Genomic DNA, 8507 nt, shown 5'->3' with positions numbered 1-8507 from the left:
ACGGCTGCCTTTTTGGCGAGTGACGCCTCCTTGCGCAGCAGCGCTGCGGACTTAGCCGGAGTTTTATCCTGGTCAACTATCCTCAAGGCTTCGTCTGCAAAAACAAGAATTTAAAGTTAGAGAAAATTAAGACAAGTACGCAATTAAAATAACAATCATTCCGGATGAAGAGAATTCTACCCCTTGGAAACATGGTACTTAGCCCGCGGGCGGACAAGAAGCATTCGTCCTTGAAGAAGTCTGGATGGGGGATCCAGTTCTTGGATACAATAATATGAGTCCCATCCCCCATGGGCTCAGTTGTTGTTTCAAAGAATCCTGGCTCCATGATTTGCTCCCGGGCCTTAGTAGATAGTGCCGGGAGAGGGCATTTACGTCCAAGGAAAGCCGGTTCAGTATTGTACCGGCGCAATGTCCGGTTGTGTCTTAGGGTGGGGGAGGAAATCAAATAAAACTTGTCCTTCCACCCGGACCATTTGGACACTTTGTCCAAAGTCATTAAGTATTGGGGCAAGGTAGTCAGCATATACCATGCCCCATGGCCGCCTGGAGCCTTGCTCAAACAGTGCATGTGAGCAAAGGCAGAGAAACTGGGGTTCAAGTTCTGAAACTCGCAGGCGACGATGTAACTCAATATATTCACCCATGAGTTAGGGGTGAGCTGCCAAACCCCCAGATCATACCCCTTGAGGATTTTCCTAATCCCGGGGTGGAGGGGGAACCGGAGGCCGGCTTCGATAATCGCCTCGTAGCAATTGAAGTAACCATCTGCATGGTCAATGTCGTCACTCCAGGCCATCACAGCATCAGCCAGAGGGACAATAACCTCCCAACCACTTCCAAAGGGATGTTTCTCTGTAAAGGCCCTGAACCCGCTATTAAGAAGGGCAATGTTACTCGGCAGCATCCGGGTCTTCTTGGGGTTGGGATTGTTAGCAACCTTGGGCGGCTGCTGATAGTAAGCCGCAAAATCACCTTGGTCGGAGCCGGAAGATTCGGCTCTTGATCCTTGGCCGGCCTCAGCACCGCCGGCTTCATTAGAGGAGGCGGCTCACTCGCCGTCTACCTCTCTTATTCCAGAGCTCCCGGAGGTAGAGGGAGCCTCTTTGTGAGATCCTCTCTCCTCCCAATCCCTCTGTTCCCCTTCCGGGAAAACCTCATCGGCTGGCACTCTCATAGTGTGCCGGCTTTTAGACCGTCTGGCCGTCTGTTTTGTCCTTGCCATTGTGTCCTGCACAGACACAGAGAGGGAGGAATTCGGAGATGAGCATATTGGTTCCGACAGTCCAGAAGAGGCCCCCCTATTCTAGACTCAACCGTTCCGGGGGATCGGCTGAGTGTCCTAGGCAATGCCGAGAGGGTGGATTGGGAACTCATTTATATTCTCTTAAGAAAGCCGGGTATACTGGCGGAAAAAATGGTATGCAAATGGAAAGGGAGAAAAGCTAAAATGGTATAGGCAGTTACCTTGCTTTTACTTTGGAAATCTGAAAACCACTACAGCCGGTGAGCCGGGTGATGTATTGCTAGCACTAGGAAGCTTGAAACTTGCTTTTATGCAGGCGGGAGCAGAGAAATCTCTCTCTAGAAACTCTCTTTTTCTCTCTCTAAAAAGTCAATGTGAACGTAAGGTGTGAAAAGGAGGGGGGGTAACTTTCTGTTTATAGAAAGTAAAAGTGGGGAGAAATTTTGATTTGAAATTCAAAATTTTACCCGTTACTGTTCACCTATGAAAGGTGGACACGTGTCACAGGCCACACGTGATATGCACGTGCGACCTATGAGGGGCAAATTTTTTAGGGTATTTTTACCCTAGACACATGGACCAATGAAAGGTCACCACGTGTCGAGCTCAGGATGGCCCAGGTGGCTCAACATCCTCTTGACACTTGGCGATCTAAGATATGCCTCTGAAATGGCGGCCTTCAAGGGCCCAAATCCCTAGGAGCGCCGTAAAACGGCGCAGCCCACTAAAATCTAGGTCAAATGACCTAGATAGGGGCGTATTCTCCAACGACCCTATAAATAGGGAGATATTCCCCCATTTTGGGGACACATTCAATCATTTATTACACCTTTATTCTCTTACATCAGAGAAAGACCTGAGCTTGGAATCCGAGTAGATACCCACCTAAATTTCCGTTCTCTTTATTCCGTTTCAAGTTACTAACTTGTCCGTCGGAGGTGGAGCTCCAACCACCTGGAGTCTCCGTTATTTTACAGGTACAACTCAGCCGGATCAGACTTCGTGACGTAACTCTCCCAAGGGACAAAAACACCCAAAACACTAAAGGTAGTTTTTGTAAACCCAATGTGAGCTTTATTATTCAAGCCTCCAACAATTCTTTGTATGAGCGGCATAGGATCCTTACCAAAGCATGCTTAGATCGAGAACTTGACATCTAGCTACCAAGATCGCGACCGAACTAAATCTAGGGAGGACAAAGGCATTTCCTTCGTTGGCAATTTTTGTATTTCTAGGTTCATCTTTTCTTTCGTTGCTTATTTTTTTATAAATTTTATTTGCATTTGCCCCCTTGCTAGCCATTTTGAGCCTAACCTTCCTTGTTTTTGAGCATAATACAAACCACAAGGCCTTTTTGTTTCATTTTACATCTTTAGATTTGTGAAGTTTTTGGGTCATGAAAGTTTGTTGTGTTTTTGGTTTGAAAAGTTTAAAGGTGATGGTTTGGAATGCAAAGTAAGGTTGTGTTTTGAATGTTTCTATTTAATCAAAAGCAAATGTGAATTCAAGAAAAATCTGTCCATTGTTATAAAAAGGCAAGGACAATGTAATAAAAGTTGACAAAAAAAAAAAGCACAAAAAAAAAAATGAGAAAAGTGCATTCGAAAAAAAAGAAGAAAAAAAGAAAGGTTAATAAAACCGTTTTTAGTTGTGATCATTTCTCATTAGCTTGAGCATTGAGCTCCTTTCAAGCTTGTGGGAGTGGTTCTTAGTTTGCGTTTAAAGTGTTTGATGAATAAGCTTGGGGGAGATGATAGTTTGGCATTTTTGTTTGATGTTTTTGTGATTTCGAGAGTTCACTTTTAAGAGACGACCGCTCTTTTGCTTCACTTAGAAGATACCACCAAAATTTTCAAATTTTTCCTCACCTTTACCTCTAGCCTACGTTACAACCCCTTTTAAAGTCCTTTTGACTTGGGTTAGTTGAGTCTTCAGTCAGTGGAGGGTTCTAGACTTCAAGCATATGGAGAAGGCATGACTTGGTAAGATGCCGGGTTCCCCTTATTTCTATTGTCTTATCCTTGTTACGACTCCTTCGTGGAGCCATGAGATGCTACCTTGAAGGGTGAATTTGAATCTAGATGAGGGAACGCGGTAAGAATGTATGAAATGCGGGGGGGGGGGGGGGGGGGGGAGTGAAGCATGTTAGAGTTCTCTATGCTTAGAATAGTTTATCTTTCAATCAACCATTGACATCTTGAAATGTGCATACATTTGTCTATTTAGAAAGTTTCACATTCATTTGTGCTTGTTTTTATCTCTTGTCCATTTAAATTCAATTGTTTTATTTTCTTTTTCTTTGTTTTTACTTGCCTTGCCTTGCTAGGGTGTTGCCAAGAGTTGTGGGTTAAACCTATTAGGAAACCCTCATGAGAGCTTACTCGTCCTCTTTGGCGACATGGGGGTTTAAAGGGCTTGATGCATATGCTAAATGCATTCGTGATTCCTACGGCAGTGAGTTACTGTACATTCTTTCTCTTTGTTTCTATTTTGTTTCTTTTGCTTTCAATAATTCATCTTGTTCTCTTTTGCTCTAGCTTTGCTCGAGTAGTATTAGAGTCATTTTTGTGTTTATTTTATCTTATTTCCCTTTCTTTGTCTTGTTTTCTCTTTAATAACATTTCTTGTTTATTTGGTAATTTTGTCGTGTTTTAGTTCTTTTTCGTAGTTTTTTATTAGAATTAGTTTATTTTCGTATTTTATTTGCTTTTGATTTGTTATATTTCGTTCTTTATTTTTCCTTGAAAGTATTCTAATTTACTTTTATTTATTTTAATTAGTTTTGAGTCTATTTCATAGTTTTATTCGCTTGTATAGTTTTTGTTTAATTTTTATTAGTTTTAGTTTTATTTATCTTATTTTTATTATAGTTTATTTATTTCTATTTTATTTATTTTATTTTATTCTTTGTCCCAGTTCTTTTCTCGGTTTTGTGTGTAGATGTTCGGGTTTCATATCAAGTGAGTTCGGGGCTCGGATACGAGTCAAAGTGTGCACATTTCTTTGCTAGCTGCTGACTGCTGCCACCTCTTATCCTACACCACCCTCTCCCCCTCTAATATTTCTTACCCTTAACCACATCAAAACAGCAACATTGTTGCTGCCTCCTCCACACTGCGCACCAAACCACCACCAGCCCCTGCTCCCACAAACAACATATCCAAACCGCACCATGGCAGCAGCTCCTGCTCCATCTTCTAACAGCCACACAAATCGCAAGCAACCACAACCAACCACAACACCACCAACTTCAACATAGCAGCCGCAACAGCCACCTGCGCCACTCGCTCCTATGCAACTCCACAAAACCGCCACCAAATCCCAACCTCCAATCACAGCCCGCATCAGCTCACAACTCCACCTCAAAGCCGCATTCAACCAACACCCACTTCACCTCTAGCCCAACGTCAATTATAGCAGCTCCACCTCTCAATTCCCTGCATCCGCAAATCCCCTATTTCAACCAGCAACTCCACTAATCTCCACGCCTACAGCAATTCGGCCCCTTAATTAAGCAAATAATATCAGAGTAATTTCAATCAAGTTTGGGCAAACCGCATAGGAGTTCGATCGAAATGCCAAAAAGTGTCAAAAGAGTCAGAAACTTTCGATGTTTTCTTATTTGAAGAGGAGCAGTCGAACACACCCATGGTTCGACCGAACCAACCCCGTCGTTTGGTCGAATCTAACCGAGGTTCGATCGAACAATTTCACGAGCTCTGTACGTGATTATTTATGAAGATAAACGACCTTGATTTGATGTTTAATGATTGAAGATGATGATGAGCGGATGTGATTGTAGATTATTATTGCTGATGATGGTTGATGAAGGAAATCAGACGGTGTGATGGTGATGTGCTTCAATGGAGTTCAGAGCATCCAAAAATCGAAGAACATAAAGTTGGGTCTGGTTGTTTTGGGTGGAAATTTTTGGTTTTGTTATTTTTAATTTCTTTTTCCTTTTATTTTCTTTCTTTAGTTTTCTTTTGTTTATTTTTATTTTCCTTTTTTTTTTTAGTTTTACTTATTTTATTTCCCTTTCGTTTATTTAGTCTTTTTTTTCTAGCTTTCTATAAATACCCATTTTTTGGGGTAATTAGTTATATTCCATAATTATTCTTCTATTTTCATTATTAGTTTTAGGAGAGCTTCTCTTTCTAGGTTTAGCTTAGGGTTAGAGTAGTTTAGAGAGAGAAAGTGAGGGTTTCACCTTTGTTGAGCTTGGATTTTGAAGAAGAAGATTGATCATCTTGTTTGTAGAATTTCATCTTCAATCAATAAGAATCTCTAACTCTCTCCCCTCTATTTTATTTGCTTTCTTTTGATTATTGTTTTAGTTGTTAGTATTTCTTGTTAATCATGTTGATTCTTGATTATTTGTTAATTAATCTTGTTATTGTCATGATTAGTGAGTAATTTTCTTACTAAAGGAATTGGTGATGGTGTAGTTGAATCTCAAGTATGCTTTGATGTTGAAATTGTTGTGATTGTGATTAAAGTCTTTGTTTTGCATATCATACTAGTTGTTTCTCTTGGGTGGCAAACCATTAGTAATAACTAGGTGGATTGACTTAGGTTGTAGCGATAGCTCGGCTTAGAGATTTCCATTGATCGGTTTTGCTAGATTATTACCTTGATTTGCTCAACCTAAGACAGTTGTGTAGGTTGTTGATGAATTAAGAAAGCAATTGACTCGAATAGGATGTTAGATTGTGTCTTAAAGCGTTGATGTGTGATACTTAGTTCGCGTTCAACAACGATTTCATGTCTATTCATGTTTAAGTGAAACTTACCTAAACCATTTCCATTAGTGTTTTATCTCTAGTTTTAGTGTGTTTAGACCTTTAGTTTACATTTCTTTATCTCGGACTAGCTTAGTTTTTGATAGTGTTTACTCGTTCCCTGTGGTTCGACCCCTATTCTTGCCTTATACTCGTATTAGGTTTGTTTAGGTTGTATAAACTGTATTCTATCTAGGGATAGACATTTGACGACGCGTATTTTAACCTTCATCAGTCTTTTCCAAACATATCAACACGGACGCAAGGAAGAGTCCGCGTGAATCCGGGAAGAAGTCTCTTCTTAACATACCAGCTCGACAAAAAAAAATATTACAAGTCCTAGACCAATGGTTTATACCTCCTTGGTTTTCTCGTATATCTTTTGTTGAGCCTTAAACCAAGCCTAGTAAATCTCGTACATGTCGACCTCGCCATTCTGCTCTTTGTCCAGCATGGCATACGCTTACTCTACATAAGAAGAAAAGAAAAGATTTAGAAAAATTTTCAATAAAATTAGCAGGTGAATGATAAACGTTTTAAGGCTAAACCTTGGGGAATATTCTTATAAAGGCCACATGCCGACATAATTATCGAGTCTTGAAGCCAACCGTACAAAGGGATCCAGTTCTGTAGCACAACCACCATCTTGTCGTCCCTCTTCACCTTCTTGACCCTAAAGTAGTCAAGTTGATGTTTCTGGCTAGGGTGGACGGGTTGTTTGTATGGCTTGTTATCTCCTCGACCAAGCTGGATCGGCTTAGCATTAAACCAATTCATTAGCAAGTTGAACTCCACATCCTTTGCCTTGATGCGGTAGAATCGGTTCTTCCAATCTCGCCACTTTGACTCACGGTCCATCACCACAATATAGTCCTTAGTGGTGATAAGGATGAGTCATTCGTCCGTGTGCTTTTCCAGGCGGGTCATGGAGTGCATCTCATAGAAAATAGGAAATTCCGACTTGAAGCCTTTCCGGATGCATGTGAGCAAGTACCAAAAAATATTCACCCAACTGTTCGGCATCAGCTTGAAGAGAGCAATATTGTATTTGTCAAGAATGGTACAAATAAAAGGATGAAGGGGGAAGCGAAGTCCAACGTCTAGAGCGGTGCGATAGACGCTGAAGGATCTCCGGCGTAGCCGTTCATCTTCCCAAGCGGCCACAAAAAGGGATTTTATGGGTGCCAACAATTCAACCCCTCTCCCAATTAGAGGAATTCCTTGTATAAATCAATCTCGTCGTTCCGGTAGCCTAAGGTCGTGCTACCCACCGTACAGGCGTACGGGTCCTTGAAATTGTCGATGTTGGCAACGGCCTCCTCCGCCGCCGCCTCATCCCCTACCTTGTTCTCTGCCTCATTCTCTGCCTCCTCTTCATCAGGGTGGCCCCAAACTCAGAGGACAAGACTTTGTCCAAATCAGCAGCCTCGACCGAGCTCCTACTTCTGAAGCTTTGGCCGCCTCCATCAATCACTACGCCTTCAGGCACCAAGGGACCCTTTCCCTTCTCTTTTATCGTGGCCACCTGATTTCCCAAAGGAGGGGCACTATGAGGTGGCAAGTTCGATGGCTCAGCAATTATAATTCATGTCCTAGGCCTGTCCGACCTGCTATGTTAGAGATGGGGTTGTTTAGAGATTAGGACGGACTGTCAAGGAGCATCCTCCCGAGAAGAGGAAGGAGCCCTCTCCTGAGATAGCAACTCGGCCGGATCCATGATTGAGTTGGCATATTGGGTGAACCTTAGTCCCGGAGTTTTCCCAGACGCTCCCCTAGAGAAGAAACGCCATTTGCTCTTTGGTGCTCTTTAAAAGATGTGGTAACTTCTACCACCGAATTCTTTGTGCCACTAGTTGTGGTTGTGTTGGTTATGGACTTAATCTGGGTGTTCATCTTGTTTGGGTCATAAGGGACTCTTGGATGTACCAGACTGTCATCCGGGTTTCTAACAAGTTTTGTATCGTACGTTTGCATCATACGGGCCATTTTCGACTGCATGGACAGAGAAGAATAGGTGGATAAGAGTTGGTACGCTCTACAAATAGACCCAATCCATGAAGGAGATAGCTCGTCTCCGTCCACTCTAGACTCCTTAGTCCCAGGTGAATGGCAAGGCTCATGAGGAGAAACGGACGAAGCTGAGTGTTGAACCAAGTTTAAACAAAAAGAAAAAATAAGGCAGGTAAAAAGAAAAGTAAGAAGAATAGTCGGCCTACCTCTATACGAGTAGAAAACTCTAGGAGACCTTGAAAGTCCTGGAAGTTGGCCGGAACACTCAAACTTTGATCGAAAAATTCAATCGTATGGCGAAGCACTTGAAGATTCAGGGAAGAAGTCATTTTCTCTCTCTAAATGCTCTGACTTCTCTCTAAAAATCATAAAGTTCTAAAGTGCCAAAATGAGGTCAAACCTCTTCTATTTATAGGCCAAATTTATGGGGGAAAAATGGTAATCCACCTTTCCCGGCCAAGAATCCGAAC

The sequence above is a fragment of the Chenopodium album genome, chromosome 7 (assembly GCF_948465745.1).
Source record: "Chenopodium album chromosome 7, dcCheAlbu1.1, whole genome shotgun sequence".
Lineage (NCBI taxonomy): Eukaryota > Viridiplantae > Streptophyta > Magnoliopsida > Caryophyllales > Amaranthaceae > Chenopodium > Chenopodium album.
The sequence above is the reverse complement of the archived record's forward strand: the minus strand, read 5'-3'. Positions refer to the sequence as shown.